Source organism: Pelodiscus sinensis, chromosome 6 (assembly GCF_049634645.1).
Source record: "Pelodiscus sinensis isolate JC-2024 chromosome 6, ASM4963464v1, whole genome shotgun sequence".
Lineage (NCBI taxonomy): Eukaryota > Metazoa > Chordata > Testudines > Trionychidae > Pelodiscus > Pelodiscus sinensis.
The window spans coordinates 66,794,493-66,811,883 of NC_134716.1; the positions used below are offsets into that span (position 1 = coordinate 66,794,493).

General features: G+C 39.7%; 1 long non-coding RNA gene across 1 annotated transcript in view; it reads right to left on the reverse strand.

The window, feature by feature from the left end:
* Window positions 1-130: 130 nt before the first annotated feature.
* LOC102459455 (uncharacterized) overlaps window positions 131-17,391 on the reverse strand; it is a 76,607-nt gene continuing 59,346 nt past the window's right edge. Inside the window, exons 2-4 of the long non-coding RNA XR_003088001.2 lie at window positions 10,702-10,846; window positions 4,206-4,251; window positions 131-1,548 (exon numbers count right to left, since the gene is read on the reverse strand). This is a non-coding gene — a long non-coding RNA (uncharacterized LOC102459455). The remainder of the gene's footprint in view (window positions 1,549-4,205; window positions 4,252-10,701; window positions 10,847-17,391) is intronic.

Below are 17,391 nucleotides of genomic sequence, written 5' to 3' on the forward strand. Positions count from 1 at the left end.
GGCCATTCGTCACTTTCCCACATCCCAAAAGACACTTTGCTACTAAAATTTATTGCTATGTCACCATTTAATGCTAGAACATCTATTAGCTTCAGGTATCGCATGTTAGCAGTACATTCAATGGAGGCTATATGTGTAATGTGTTTTATATCTAATATTAGTCTTAAAATAAAATACTGTTATAAGCAGTCACTGACTTGTTGACTGGTAGATAGCAAATGACATCGCAGATTAGCTTCTTTAGTCAGCGTAAATTAGTGTACAGACCTCAGAAATCAAGTAAATTAAATTAGACAAGACAGTAACTAAAACAACATTTCATCTAAATACAAAATAGCGTTTTAAAATTTCAGGGATTAAGGAATGCTGCTTATGCAAGTAAAGTATAACCAAAAATGTTAGTTAACTTAAATATACCAATTGTAAAAGTAATGAAGAGATGACAGTCTTTTGGAAAAATAAAATATTAATTTATTGTTGTTTGTTTAATGTTAGTAATTTATAGTACAGTTTCAGATTTTGAGCCTTCATTGTAAATTAATGACAATTAAGAATTCTTTCAAAATGGAAGGCTATACAGCAGAGGGTCTCAAACTTTTTTGGCCTGTGGCCCACGGCCCGCCTGGCTCGATGCAAACCTTTCTGCAGATCACCAGCTGCTAATGGAATCTTGAAGTTAATTATATAATTACACCCAAGCCATTTTGCTATTGCTGCAGCTGGGGAGAATGATTTAATTTAACCAGTAAGAAAGGAAATATTAATTTAAATTATTGGACAGATTAAGCATTTAACTTTCTCATTCTTAGTTTACTAAACTTCATTTTAAATAAAGTAAAATATTAATTTATGTCTAATGCAACGGGTTTCAACATTGTCTTATTTATGGCAGGAGTGGGGAAACTTTTTTGGGTCGGGGGCTACTGACCCACAGAAAAATCAGTTGGAGACTACACAAGTGAGAAGCAAAAAAAAAAAAAAAATCACCCTCCAAAAACCTCCAACCTTCACTGATGTGGCCACCAATTGAGACACTTCACTTCCCTGGTGCTCCAGCCCTATAGCTTACATACCTACCTGGACACCAGAACACCCAAGCACACCCACTGAGCAGGAGATACTCCCAAGACCAGAAGTCAGGGCTAGTTACACAAACCCTACACCACCTATTCAACTGCTGGTGATTGCCAGTCACAAATCTTTTTGCCACACTAGAAAATACCAAATGTTCTCAGTTCTGCCTAAAAGCAGGTCAAAGCCTCATATCTCTGGAAGATGAGTTCCTCTTCACATGGGATGCTCTGCTACTCTTTGCTTTGCCCCCTTTTCCCTCTTGTTTCAAGTGCTTCATAAGATGCAAGGGGATTGAGTCTGGGTCATCCTTATAGCTCCAGCATGGCCACAAAAATTTTGATATATTTATGTACTCTGATCTCTCTGCAACCAAGTCCACCCTGCTTCTCTCAGAATATGGGTCAAATCCTCCATCCCAATCCACAGCTGAAGGCGAGGCATGAATTCTCCCTGGTTTCATGATTCAGAGGTGACCTGTTTAGAGGCAATAAAAAATGTCCTCTTGAATGACAGATGTGTCACAACTTGCTGCACTAACATAAAAAATGGACAAGGTTCTGACCTTATCAAAGCAATGAACACTTCTTTACCACTCATCTTCGACTATGCTTTACACCTTAAAAGATTGGGGCTATCAATCCCATTCATGTACACTTGATTGCCCTCTCATTACAATCCAATATAGCTGTCAACTCTGTTTTCACTCATCTATTCATGAAGAGATTCCTGAAAGGTCTCCAGAACCTTTACCCACACATTACAAAATCGCACCCTGACCAGACCACTTTTGGAGCCCATGGCAACATGCTTTTATATTGATCTGTCCATGAAAACAGCATTTATTTTCACCATTACCTCTGCCTGATGGGTAGGAGAAATTGGTGCTTGTGGCATAGCCATTCTAAACCGTTTTGCACAAAGACAAGATTACGCTACATCAACATGCAAAACTCTTACCCAAGCTAAATGTTCCCTCTAATCTTTCCCATCTGCAGAATGAATTCTGATAAGGGCACCAATATCGAAGTGATGTGTGACACACCACTTTCATATTAGGGATGTTAGATAGCTTGTAATTGAATAGTCATGTAACCGTATCATATTTTAGCAGTTATACAACTATTTGTTAGCCCCTGGGAGCGGGGCAGCAGACCAGCTCTCTCCTGCTGCCCCACGCTGCTGCTTCTCATACAGAGGCAGCTGTGCCGGGAGGCACCAGCCCCTGTCTGTAGAGGGGTTCAAGCTCCCTGCAGACAGAAATTGCTTTGCGGCAGCCTTCCCTGTCCCCTCCACCGCATTGCTACCTTTTAGGCCACCTCTCCTCCCCCACCACCACCACCTCTAGGAGGGAGCAAGTGGAACCCGCATACTGTCACCTTCACCCTCTGCGCTGCTGCTTCTCTATCAGAGGCGGTCAGGCAGGGGGGGAAGGTAGGCAGATCTGTAGCAGAGGCAGCAAGGGGGAAGGAGGAATGTGTGTAGTCAACAGTATTAAGCGATAAGTCTAGGTTTATTGGTTAAACATGTCGTCTATACATTGACATGTCTACTTCATATTGGTGCACATCATAAAATTCATGAGGGGAGGAGCCACTGGGTTTGGCATATGGGAGGGGGCTCGGCACTGGGGCAGATGTTTGGGGTGAATGGGTGTGATGGCTCTGGCTAGGGGAGTGAGATCTGGGGTGAGGCTGAAGATAAGGGGTTTGGGATGCAGGAGCTGCTCCACAGCGATGGAGTGGGGGACTCCCTCTTCTTACAGCAGCACCTGAGAGGGGAAAAGAAGCACCCTTCTCTGCCACAGCAACTCTGGGGCTGAGGCTGCAGGATAGGTGTCCTGTTCAGGTCGGGAGGGCTGCCTCACTGCAGCTGGGTTCAAGCAGGGGTAGGAATACCTTGATCATAGCAGGTCCAAGTCATTCCAGCCACAGCTGGGATATGACCTCACCTCCCCTAGTAGGTGGGGAGCTGGACTATGTTGAGGTCTGGGGAAGGAGCACCCTGAGGCACATCCCCGGGATGGAGGAAAGTGGAGAGAAATGATCAGGTAGCATCATGTTGAGGGAAGCAGAGGAATAGTGGGCAGCATGTGAAGTAGAGAGGAGGACTAAGTGATGTATGTAAGCGTGGGCAGGAGGGAGGATGATAACTAAAAGTGGGGAAAGATATACAAGGGGAGAAACTCGAACATATGGGAGGGGGAGGTAAAGTGAGGAGATGTAGACATTTTAAAGACAAATCACTTATCACAAGCAGCTAAAAATATGGATGTATACCCCTTTGCTGCTAATAATTTTTCATGTTAGTTGTCATAGAGATAGAATGAATGTGAAGTTCATAGGCAGACATCCCAATACATTCTCTTTCTTATGACACAGACCACACTATGAAAAATTTGAATCTCCATGTGCTATTGTAAAAGAGCCGGAAAGATCCCTTATTTCCTAGTCACTTACTGTTTTTGTATTTCTTTCCCCAAAGAAAATGAAAGGTAAATTGTGAAAAATAAAATAATGTTTTCATAATCATTTACTCTCTGGTTTTATTTGTAGCCTATAAGGACATTCATTTTTTTAAACAGTTACATTATATAAATGTGAAACTGACCCTCTTCCCTGCCACTTGTAAATGAACATCCCTTTTTTTCTTCCCAAAGGTGTACCTTTCAGGAAGGTCAAAAACACTATATCCCCTCTCTTTAATATATCAGATATGCCTGTAATGAAACAATAATGCTGATAGGTTATTTTGGAAAATAAAGAATATTTTAGCTAGCTGTTTGCCATGACTTCATTTATATTGTGCTGCCACTTAGTTTAAATGAAATCTCTTGTTGGTATCATTTGATTATCTGAAGGTAGTAAAACTGAATTTTAGTTTGAAAAATATCTGCTCCACATATACATTCATTTAATTCTTAAAGATAGTTATTGGCAAATATATACTTGGATCAGCTAACAGAAATGCTGCCACCTCTTGTATGAAAGGCTGCATTGCAGCACATTGGGAATGTACGCAACTGAAATGTAGCATGGGGAATTAAAGTAGACAGAATATAATTACTCAGATTGGAATTTGACCAAGATTAGATCGATTTTAATGTTATGTCTCAGTCAGTAGAATACACTTACCACAGCGGAGTATTCCTGTGAAGTATGCCAGTGCATTGGACCAGTACTGATGGAGAGAGAGAAATATTGTCTATTGAACTACTAATGCTATTTTATTGTTTTTGCTTTAATCCAATTAAGGATGTATTTCTAAGGCTCAATACATGAAAGAAACCTCCTTGGCACTTGTTTAAAACACAGTCCCTCCTCCCCCACTTTCATACTAAAGCAACTGAAAAGCATTTGTGATTACATGGAAATGTGAGAGTAGGAGGGCTGTTTGAGGGCATACATTCCTATTCACTTTTACATTGATTACTTCTCATTTTTATCCTGTATAAAATACATTTTTCCATTAAAAACATATAATGCATTAATACATATATGCTAGAGATGTGCAAAAATAAAAAACAAAGCAATAGTACATATATATGAAGAAACACTGAGCAATAAGCTCACATTAAAAATACAGCATATATTATCTGAGACTTCAGAAGTGACTTTTGTATATACAATTAAATATTTGATGCGTACTAGGACTCTTCCCTTAAGCATATGTCTTATAACTAAAATATATTATTGTACAGATATAAACCTGTGGGGAAAATGTTCATAGTTTCAGTTTACAAATTTTGTTGAGCTGCAAATTTTAACCTGGCAAATAACTATCAAAATTGAATTTTGTATGAGAATTTGCTATGTAAGTATCTTAACAGTTTGATTAGTAACAAGAACATCTCTAATTATTATATTTCAATCTGTAAAATATATGAAGGAAAAAAGGTGGAGGCCAATGAGGCTGATTAAAGGTGGACCATTCCTGATGCTACATGGAATTAAATATACTAATCAGATTCTGTGCTTAAGGGACAGAAATAGAAATCAAAAGAAGTAGAGCAGGCCAACACGCTGAAGAATTCTGTCTCTTCTCTTTATTTTTAATGTAACTAACTGCATTGACCCAGACGTTCCAGAAGAGATGAAGAGTTGATAAAGTTTTTACCCAGGTGAGTTGTTTATTGTTCTTCCTATTTTATTTTAGCCAAGAAGGGTGTCTTTTTCCTTTGGTAATTGGAATGATGCCTGTCTATAGTTATACTATTATTGCTAAGCAGGACTAAGAGTACAGGAAGGGAAAAGTGCAAAGGGAAACATTTCACTCCAACAAGATACCCAGCACGTCCATTGTCTTAGAAAACAAAACTACTCATGAGGCTTCTGTATTAACACATGGAGAATGTGAACAGCTAAGAAAAATTAATCTTCGCTCATATGACAGATGCTTCAATAAACATCTTTTTTATTTCAAAATAACTGGCCTTAACGTCAGAAGTGGATTTTGTAGCTACATAATTGTTGTAACTCTTTCACATCATCTGGTTTGTTTTTTTTATAAAATACAGAAATACTATAAAAATTCAAAACAAGAAAAAAAGTTCAGTTTAAGGAATTTGAGTAACTTCATGAGTTACATTGAAGTTTGTCATTTAATTCTGTAAATTAAATGTGAATGAAGGTTTCCTAAATAACATTTGATATTTAAAGTATAGATTTTGGTTCCTTGTGTTAAATCTGATTTTTTATTTAGTACTTAAATTCTATGTACAAATATTTTATCTGCCCAGTTATTTATATTACACTCATCTGAAATAGTACTTGAGCACTCTTCTGAAGGATATATACCTGCATAGGATAGAATTCAAGGAGCAACTGTAGTGGTGGCTATAAGGAATGATACAGGTAGAACAGAGAGTTGTGATGTCTTAACCAGCAGTGCCTGTTGCACTGCAAGTCGGTAACTGCTAATTTACCAACTGTGCACTATATGATAGTTAACTAAAAATGGTTATGTCGACTCTTCCCTCTGCGTATTTTACCTCTTTAGAGAATGTTTCCCTACTCCTGTACAAGAAGATAGGTACTCTATCAACAATCCCAATAAAAACAATTTAACCAAGAAACAGGTGTTTTCTAACATATCTATCCTGAACTAAGTCAATTCAGGCAGGCCTCTTTAATATTTAACACCTCTCCTGTCTATCATAATCATCACTCATGAATCCTATCCCATACAGATACACTCCAGAGAGTGACCCCAATTCATATCCGTGCTGTTGCATGGGCAGACGATGCTGCACAAGGTAATAGCCCCTCTGCCTTAGGGAATGAGAGCGTTGAGGACGGGGCACTGTAGTGCTGCAAGCTACCAGGATGGAGTTTTAACTTTCATTTTATCTAAAATTGTTTGGTCTTCTTTTCCCCTTAGAATCAGTGTTATTTGTGTGTATTCCATAGTCACAATAATCTTTGCTAAATGTCAACCTGACTCTCATCCAAAGAAATATTGTCACTGACAGTATTGCAACCATGTCAAAGATTTTTTTCTGTGGGACTTGTGAATTGTAAGTGTAATCAAGAAAAGATTTAAGATTAATAGTATGTATGTTATGATTGGAGGAAAAAATAAAATGAACATTTACTAAGTGCCAGGTTACAATAGACACAGAGAGTTTGGAGGTCAAATAGAAAGCAGCTTTTAGTGAGTAACCAACTGAACCAAACCAACCAGATATAAAACAAGTCAAACAATCCTTTACCTATAATATTAGTAACTACACTCAGGAGGTCACAATGTGTTTTGGGTCTGTGGTCCATTTTACAGAACAGCCTCATTGTCATTAAAGCACTTGGGATGTGCAGAGTCATGTCTGGTTGACAGTATGGGTATATCTATACAGCAGAGATAAAGTTGAATTAAGCTATGCAACTTCAGCTATGTCATTTGCATATCTTAAATCGAAATAGCTTAATCTGGCTTTTGGTGTTGTCTACACAGCAGGAAATCAAAGGAAGAATACTCTTCCTTCAACTTCCCTTACTCCTTGTGACTTCCCTTACTCCTTGTGAAATGAAGGTTACCATGAGTTGGAGTAAGAAGTCCTCCAGCTCGACATTATTTCAAAATAAAGGCTTGTAGTGAAGACAAACACCAAATTATTTCAGAATAACATCAGTTATTCTGAAATAATGCTGCTGTGTAGATAGATATACCTTCAGAGTCCTAGGATTTCTCTTTCCTTCCTTAAAAGAAAAGGGGGAGGGGTAAATTCCATTTTCTTTCAACAGCCCCCGTTGATAGCCCAGGTATAATTTTAAATTTTGTCTGTATTTAAATTACTTCTAATTCTCAGGGTGTGTCTAGACTACAGAGTTTTGTCGACAAAAGTGGGCTTTTGTCGACAAAACTATACCTGCGTCTACACTACCGCTGAGTTCTGTCGACATAACGTCGACAGAACTCAGCAGTTTTGTCGACGCTAGTAAACCTCATTTTACGAGGCATAACGCCTTCTGTTGACAGAGTTCTGTCGACAGAAAGTGTTATTGCATGTAAACTGTCCTTGCGTCTACACTGCCATGTCGACAAAGCAGCTTGCTTTGTTGACAGAACTGAATGTAGTGTAGACGCTCTTTGTCGACAGAAGCTTTGTCTTCTAGGCACTCTACTGAAGATATTTTAAAGAAAGACAAGTCTCGTCTCTTCCTGAGAATAAAGTGAGAATAAAATATAGATCAGTAGAAGCAGGAGATAAAAAAATACTTAACTGAGGCACACATGTCATGGCAGTTCATGTGTTTTTTCTTATGTTTGTGAGGTTGTGTGTTTAACATAAAAAATTCTTTTTACAGGTTATACTACAGAAATGCATATTAAGGAGTAATCAAACTGAGCTGACAGTCAACAGTTGAACGGTTTAGTGGAAGGGCATTCCTAGAGTAAGAGGCAGTGCGGAATGAGTCTTATAAAATATGAAAGGTAGCAAGATAGGAGTCTCTCTGCCTACATAATTTGATGAAAAGATTGGACCTTCATTAGAGTTATCTGTAAGCTTCACATTGACAAATTGAAGGACAAGATCCTCTCTGTACCACGAAGAGTTTAAATTAGAACATAGATAAGATGCAACAAAACAAAAATGGGTGTAGAGATCAACAGATTTCGGGTGGGGAGAGCAAAATAGGAAGTATTCAGAAACAAATGGATTTTAAAAATGACTTCAAAGAAGGCAGGAGAGAGAATATTTGGAAAATAAGCAGACACAGACTGTTCTAAATATAGCTGGCAAGTAGCAACATGATACAAGGAGCAAAAACACGTTGAAGAAGGAGATGAACACAGCAGTAGAGTGAGGATATTGAAGAACTTAGGGAGTGAGAGAGGTAATGCAAGGCAATAAGAAAGAGCAGTAGGTAGGGATATGTTTATGTAGGGCCTTGAGTGTGAAGAAAATGATATTGAATTTGAAGACAGGAAATTATTTAAAACCTGGTAAGAGAGTCATATGGGGGAAGAAGGAAGGACAAGAGGCCAATTATTTTAGCAATGACATTTTGGGTAGCTAGGAGAGCTGACTATTGTGTAAAGCATTATATGTTTCTGGAGTGTGAAAATGTTTAGCTGCAAGATTGAATAGGACTGCTCAGTGTAACATTGTGTGTATTATAGCTAGAGTTATGTCATTTAAACCTACAATAATTAATTACTAAAAAGAATGAACACTACTTTGCAGATCATTTTTATGCTGAAAGAATGCCAAACATTTACAAAGTGTGTCTGATATGAAAAGAAAATAAATTAATTCAGATTCATTGTTTCTTCTTCAGTTATATACTTTGTTTCTCCATATTTGTCTTTAATGTTCTTGCTCTATTTGCCCTTTCTGGCCAATGTCCATTATTGTAATGTCACTTCACTGCATGTTTTTAATATTTACTGCTTTCTTAAAAACAATCAAGTGTTTTAGAAAAATAATAAAATATATTTAACTCTGTTCCACAGCCCGACATTTGAATCCCTACTATGAGTTAAAGAATGTTTTTTCCTTACAGCCATTCACACCTAACAGAGAACAGTGGAATCTAAAAAAAGGCATGTTGTTAAGGCAGCTTTTTGGTCTCAAAGAGTTAATATCAAGGCATGTAAGAAGTACTGAAATATATTGTCCATTATTAGAAATAGGAACTATGGTGCTCACAACAAAGCTATGGACAGAAGCTTTAATTAGCTTTATGGATGGGGATAATCTGCCACTCACGTCTGTTAGTTAAGGAGATATAAATACTGGTCACTTATTCTGAGCCAGCCAGAGTGCAGCAGCTTATATCAGGAATAACCTTAGCACATAGAGCTCGGGCTCAATCCTGCAAACTCCTGTGCACCCTTACCACCCATTTAAGATGATGAGAGTTGTCAGTGCTCAGCTTCTCACAGGAAGGTCACAGCAGTGTACAGAATTGAGTCCTGGTTAAGAGTCTTATCTTGCAATCCTTATTCATTCAAGTAATCTTTACTGCAATCAATGGGACTGCTCATGTGACTAAGGATTATAGGTGGTAAGATTCCTAATTCTCACTACCAATCTACGACGTGGAACTAAAAAAACCAAGTAGGTAGACTTGTACTGTAAGGGGAAAACAACATTTGAGAAGGAACACAGTGGAAAAAGCTGTGAAGGTAAAGATGCTAACATCACTGCAACCAAAAGACTTGTGTCTATGTGAAGCAGAGAACCTGAGGGGATAAATAGTATCAGGGGAAGTAGTAAAAACATCAATATTTTTGGATCATGTGTGTGCCTTTTAGGATTTATTTGCCAATTGTTTTCTGACCTAGGCAATCGAACAGAGTGACTAATTGCACAGAGTCTGCAACATTAATAAATAACAATGCACAAATGTAAATTAATAAACAAGGATAGTCTTTACCACACATGAGTAGCTGTAGCCAATCACCCTGAGTAAATCACACCATCCAGCTTTCCTTGTTAAAGAAAGACTCCACCAAACCAGTTTTAACCATCTGGACCACGCAGACCCAGACCGTACCCTTAGAGCACAAGTCAAAATCTCTAGCTTCATATTAGAATTGCCTTTAAGCCAAACCATGGCAATCTCTGCTGGCTGATACCACTTTTGTATTATGAAGCTTAAAAATAGCTCAGGACAGAATCCAGGTCACCAGAGTGCACTACAGACTTGGCCACACTGCCTCCCTAATTCAGGTTGAACCTCCCTGGTCTGGCACTCTTGGCACTTGACTAGTCCCAAACCAGAGAATTTGCCAGATCTGGAGGTCAATGCTCTGGGAACTCCACTCTTCTTCTCAGCCTCCTGCTCTCCCCTCAGTGGCAAGGAGCTCTGCTTTTCCCCCTGCGGCTCCACTGCTGCCCAGGGCTCTGTGCTCCCAACTGCTCTGCTGCTGCCCGGGGCTCTCCCCTGAGAGGGGCCTGGCTGTCATCTGAGTCTCCATTACTGCCCAAGGGGTCCTGTTGCCACCCAGGACTCCGTGCTCTGCCTGACGGCTCCACAGTCCCCCCAGGTGCTCTGCTGGCTGTTGCCCTACTCCTGGTGACTGCGAACTCGTCACTCTGCCCAACAGCTTTGCTGCCACACAGAGCTCTGCTCTGTCGGCCTCCCCTCGTCTGGCAACAGTCCTGACCCCAGCCCGCCAGCTTACCCTGTGAGTGCTCCCATGAGGTCATCCCAACAATGCTGGACCTGGGATGTTGCTGAGCTAAGGAAGTCTGGATTATGGAGTTTCAGCCTGTAGTGAGATTTGTTGAATTATGCTGCTGCTTCTTACACCCAGATGGTGACACTTCCTGTAGAGAAAGATTTAGAAAATACTTCAACAATAAAAAAAACTGTAAGGACCTCACAAATGAAACTTCTAATGGAGCTGCACTACTTTGTAATAGAGCTGCACCATCAATGATCTCTTAGCCACCCTCTCCTTTGTTTGACTTGCCAAACTAACCTTAGCTTCAAATCTGGTCTTACATTTACATCAGGAGAGGTGTTTCTATATTTGTGCACGCCGCTCTTATTCTGCCTTTTTTTTTTAAACTACAGAACATGTTCTCCTTGTCTGGTAAAATGTTCTTTAAAAAAAAGAGCAATATTTACTTTAGCATATCAAACAAGTGACCTGGCTGACATGCCCTATCAGAGAGCAATATATTCACTACACAGCTACTTTCTCAAACTCAGCTTGCATCATCAAATATTGCATTCCAGTGCTAACATCAGTACTTGACCTGACAATCTCATGTTTTTAACCAATACTTTTGCTAATCCAGTGTATAAACCTAAACCCTCTAAACAATGGTTCCTAGGTAGTGGAAGCACCAGCAGCAATACTGGCAATTTACAAGGTCATATTAAATAGTATAGACTTTTAATTGTTGATAACTGTATTTATTGGGTACTGTTAATGTACACAACGGTTTATAACATGCAGACAAAGGTACTGTGTACACTATGCAGTTTTTAGCAACACAACTGTGTCTCAACAGCCATGTCACTAAAAGTCGCGTAGAGTAGCTGCTGCTTGTCATCTCTTTTGACCACAAAAAAGTTCCATCTCTGATGAGTGCTCCCCTGCCAACAAAGTACTGTTCACTACAGAGCTTATTGTTGGCAAATCTTTGTCTTTTGGGAAGGGTAATTCATGGGGTGGGGATACGAAAGGTCACGTGCCCTCCAATACCAAAGGGGATAAGAGAACAGCATCTGGCAGAGCCATCCCAAATGAGGGCAACTACCCTACATCCTGTGCTTGGGAGGGCCTGACACCGGCAGTATGTGTCAGCCTTTCCCTGTGCTCACCAGCAGCAGCAGGAAGCAGAGCGATCAGGCTCTAGACCTCCCTGCTTCCCCAGCTCTCAGCCATGTTGTTTGAGGGAAGGAACCCCACACACACTGGTGGCGCGGAAGGTAGAGGTGCTGTCTGAGGCTGCTTCCCACTGCTGCTGGTGAGTGCAGAAGGAGTCTGACCCCTGTGGCCAGTGCTTGGCCCCTGCTAATCTCCCAAGCCACATCACATTGGGAAGAAGAGGTGGAGTGGGCATGAAGCAGAAGTGGGGAGGGGGCAGAGAAAGTGTTTGGGGAAAAGGGTGGAGTGAGGGCCTGGCAAGGGCAGGAAGAGGCGGACCCTTCCCCAGGCTAGGGGTGTCACAAGGAGGAGTCACCTGGGGGGAAGTTACATGGCCAGTGCCCCCCCCCTTGTGTCCCTTCCCAGTAGTCACCACTGCTTTTGGGAGAAGTCACTTTAACACCTCGTTCAATTGCCAGTATCGACATAGCCAACATATCTTTGAGGGCTTCAGGAGAAGTACCTATGGGAAGATAGGCACTGCTTCTCACAGGGGTTTTTAATGTGACTTATGTGACAACACAAGGTGGTCAGAGAGAGACAGTGGGCAAAATTACCATCTCTTCTAATTAGACCAACATCTGTTGGTAAGAGAGAGAGAGAGAGGGAGACAAGCTTTGGAGCCTCATAGAGCTCTTTTTCAGGTCTGGGAAAAGTACTCCTATCATCACGACACAATGAAAAGTATAGTTAGAATATATTCTAAAGGTAGAGTGACCCATTAACACATGTGCAGTCATATGACACAAAGAAGGGATGGGTGGGGTGTGTTACACTTTGTTGTAATCTTTCTATATATATATAAAAGTTTTTTCTTCTGGATAACACAATGTTCCTGCTGAGTGACAGAATGATGTCATCACATCATCAGCCTCTCTCAGCAAAGTGAGAGCAGCCGGGAGGGAGGGAGGAGAGGGTAGGCAAGCATAGTGAGCAGAGAGCACAGCCCCGTAGTTAGCTATTGAATCCTGTTTCTCTGTTCAGTTCATGATTTTTAGTGCCTAACAGAGTTAATAGGCTGTGTTTTTGAAAGGGCTGTGCAGGTTTCCTTTGAGGATGAGGTCAGATATGGAATTACTGCTTTGTGAAAAATGTTCAGATGATAGAGTGATTTTGTCTTTGTATCATTTCCCTGTGTGTGTCCAAAAGGACTAACAACTACATTGTATAAGTTCTTCTCTTAGTCCCTTGCATGGATTACCCACACTGTAGGTAACCGCCCTGGTGGGAGAGCAGCCCACTCCAATACAAAAGAGCAAAGAGTGAATGGAGCTTTGGCACAAGCCTCTCACCTCCATTGCATCCCCACAATGCTGAGTGACCACCCCACATCCTAAAGCATGGGAAGAACCAGCTACCAGATTGGGACCGTGCCTCTGAAAATCTCACTAGACCCTATCTGCAATCTTGGTATCTAAACAGATTAGAAAATCTGTCCCTGAATCATGAAGCAAAACAACTAGAAGCTCAAGCTCCAATTTCCAATTCAGAATTCCAATCTGTAGTCCTACTGGACTCAAGAAGAGAAGCCATAATAGAAAAGAAAGCAACCTTGCAGTTACAGAGGGAATAATTTTTATGATTCAATGTTTTTTCTTCCCCACCCAGGAGAGTAAAATCTGGATGTCCTCAGGTCTCAGAAATGAGCAGAAAGAGAAGAAAAAGCTGCAAGGGCAGAAAAAGCTCAGATGCCAGAGAATGTAAGTTCACTGAAATAGTTAGTTTGAATATATAGCACAAGCATCCGAGCTGATCATTTTCTAGAGATTTTCTATAAATACTTGATTTATAGTAGCATAATTAAAACAAGATTAAAGACTGAGATCAATGCATCTAAGATCCCTAAAGCTATTTCCTGCGAGGGCTATTTGTTTTATGCTCATGCCAAATCATCGTTATTAAATAAACAGAGATGATAGCTTCCTGAGACTTGGTGTTGGACTGTATCTTCTCTCTTTCTGCAAATGTGCAGTCAAAGGTGGTGTTTAAATGTTCCAAATTTACTTCAGATTTATTATGTGGAGAAATTATAATATGGACACAAATGAAAATAATATTTCTGAAAGTATATAAAGCATAACATATGAACTAATCCTAATGTAATAGATGTTACTATAATCTATTGTTCTCTGTTATTTAAAGACTATTCAAAAAGGGCTCAAAGCAGATGTATTTTCATATAATTTACAAATGAAATCTTGCACAGTACAACTCCCATTGGGAAACAGTGTTGTCTGATAGCATATTATGATGCCTGGGCACTGGCTTTCTGTGTGACCTTGGTTAAATTAATTAATCTCCTTGTTTGCTCATCTGTAAAAGGATTATAATAAGTACAGCTCTCATATAATGTATCCAAAATTGCACATTCAATAAGCTATTGATTGTTCCATGTGTGCTCAGGAGAGGAACAAATATCCTAGGGGACAAGAGAAAGAAAAATAGATCTTTCTAAATGAACACATTATGCCATAGTACATTTGTACTGTGTAAAATCTCATGTGTGAGCATTTTAAGGATAAAAATGAGTGGTTGTTACTAATTCCAGATGGGTAGGCTGATTCTTGGTGTGAGAGAGACTGCTTACTTGGTTTTACAGTACAAAACAAATAATTTGCATTTACATTAAATGTGTAGTAGATTGATACTAAAAAGAAGAAAAATAGGTCAATTCTTATGATATGTATGGATTTCTAAAGTATTACCCTTCGGTGACATAAGTACTGAGTATGAAAAACACTGTAAGACTAAGATGCTGCTTACATAGATCTTTACAAAAGCCTTTCATCCTTTTTTCCATTTAGATGAACATTTGCCAGCCATTTGTAAATGCCAGCAAAATGTAAAAGGCCTTACAAATAAAGCAGATGAGGACGCAGTAGAAGCTAACTTCTCTGAGCCAGTAGATACGGAGCAGTCTGAAAGAAATAGGAGAGATGATTCTTGTGCACCAAAGAATGAGCAACAGAATAACTCAGGTGCATGTGAAGATAAAGAACAAGAATATACAGATGACAGTGAAAAAGAAGGTGGGAAGGAAAAAGATTGCTCTCCACTGACATTCTCTCATCAGCAGGAAGAAGTCCTAGCTGCATTCACTTTTGATGAATCAGAAGCCTTACCAAAAGGAAAAATTACATTGAAGCACAACCCAAGTTCTCCAGAGTCCTGTGATTCAGCTAGTGAAGTAACTACTGCAGAATTAAAATGTGGTGGTTTTAATATGAAAGTAGAAATGAAGAAGGGATCATTATTTGATTCTGGTACAAGCTTTGTAATTGAGAAAAGTCAAAAGAACAGAAAGTGCTATCGCAACAAGCAATATCAGAAAAGTCACTCTTCTACATGTCATAAGCACCAAGGTCTATCAAATGATCATTCTGTAGATGACAATGAGAATTACAAGGCATCCTCTAAGCACAAAATACAAATTGCCAGCAACAAGAACATCATACTGAAAGTAAGCATTGTAGGAACGGAAATTAAAGTGAAATACTACAATAGAAAGCAAAATCCAATAATTCATATAGAATCAGGTAAGCACACACAGACCCATGACAGAACTTGCAGCAAGAAATATTCAAACACTTATTCCAGTGATACAGACTATTCTGTAACAGAGGTATCTTGCAGCACGGATTATGAGTCAGATTTTAGCCTTCATGAAAAGGAAGAGTCTTTTACAAACGATACATATACAGACTGGTATCTTCTTCTTCCTCCACCTGAAGAGTTTGCTGACAGCAAAGAAATATGTTTAGCTACCCCTGCAGAGGTTGCATCCTTGCTCCCAATCAGTGACAGAAAGGAACCTGACACCTTTCCTACGGCCTTACCAGTTTGGGAGGAAGGAACTCATATCTGTAAACTGGAGGAAACTGGGACTCAGGATTTTGCCAGTGAAAAAGAAGACAGCTGTAAAGACAAGATAATCTTCTCAGAATTTAGTTATAATAGTGATTGCCCTTTAGATACTAATGGATCAAGTGAAAAAAGCTTTGGTCAGAAACCTATAGATGAGACCAATGAAGCAGGGCAAATAAGAAACCACAGTCTTGTTGACATAAAGAATACTACGTTAGCTTCATATCCGGAGCCAAAAGCAGTTAGAAGAAAGTCTTTTCCAGATACCACCGTTGATGTATTGTCACCAGTTCACCTCAGAAGAGACTCTGGCTTTTATTCATTGCCATCTTTATCCTTAAAAGTACTGCCCAAGCAGGCCAAAGCAATAGATGTTTACAGCAAGAATACTCAGACTCATACTAGCTGTACAGAACTTTGTAAATGTTCCAGCTTCACATCATTCAGCAGTCTGCGAGCTCTCAAATCTTATCAGTATGCCTTCACCTCCTTCAATCATGACATGACCATTTACCATTCAGAGCCTGAAGGAAGTATAGATGATGCTTTCTTCTTGACTCACTATGCAGACTATATGGGGGACCCTAAAGAAATGGAAGAGACATTAGTGGAAACTTTCAATTCCAGCATTAATTCTAATGTAGAACAGAAACTGGAGCATAGATACTCAGAGCCTCTGCAGAACTTTGCTGTATATGATAAACACACTGAGTTTACAGAAAGTGGTTTTGATGAGGAGACACTAGAGAGTGACCATCATTTTGATGGACAAGACCATAGTGAAATACAGCATAAAGCCCTGATAATTCCAATCTCTTCTCCTTCAAGAAGCCCTTCAAATGACCAGGCTAGTGACAAAAGCATAGCTAATACAGTAGGCATAGACTATGTCCAAAGCCAATATTCAGCACTACAGTCAAGTCAGTATGCTCATCCAGGTACTCCAGAGCCTGAGGTAGCAATAAAGAAACGGAAAGGATCAGTGATGACTGTAATAACTGGAGAGCGAGAACGAAGGCTCATCATTCAAAGTGACAGTAAGGGGATGGCTGATTCCTTTGGCTCTGAGATAAAAAATGAGCCTAAGTTACCCTACAGCATACGAGAAAAATCATGTATGTCCCCTTTGTTGGATACTGAAGAGTCAGATATAGATAATGAATTACAGAACTTTTCTGAGATCCGGGACATATCCAGCAATATTCCTGATGAAGCCAATTTCCATGATGATTCCACACAGATTACCTCAATGTCCAGCTCCTCAATGAGTCCCAAAGATAAGAAAGTTTTCACCGAGAGCACATTTACCAAAGAAACAAATGAGAACCTTTGCAGTGAACAAGAGATAAGCCAATTATCTGATCATTCAAGAACAGAGCCTGTAGCATGTCCAATAGAGCAGTTAGTTAAATCCAGCTCTGAAGAAACTGAGAAAAAATGTGAGACACAGAATTGTTGCCAGAATACAGACACACCAATGTCACCCAGAAAGCAGATTAGTAAAAAAGGTAGGCATTCCAGAACTGTCTGTATTTGTTAATAGTTTTGCATAAGCTGCATATTTGGGAATGGCTTGGCCCTTTGTGCTTTGATGAATTATAGATTGGAAAAAACAGAAGTGGAATACCC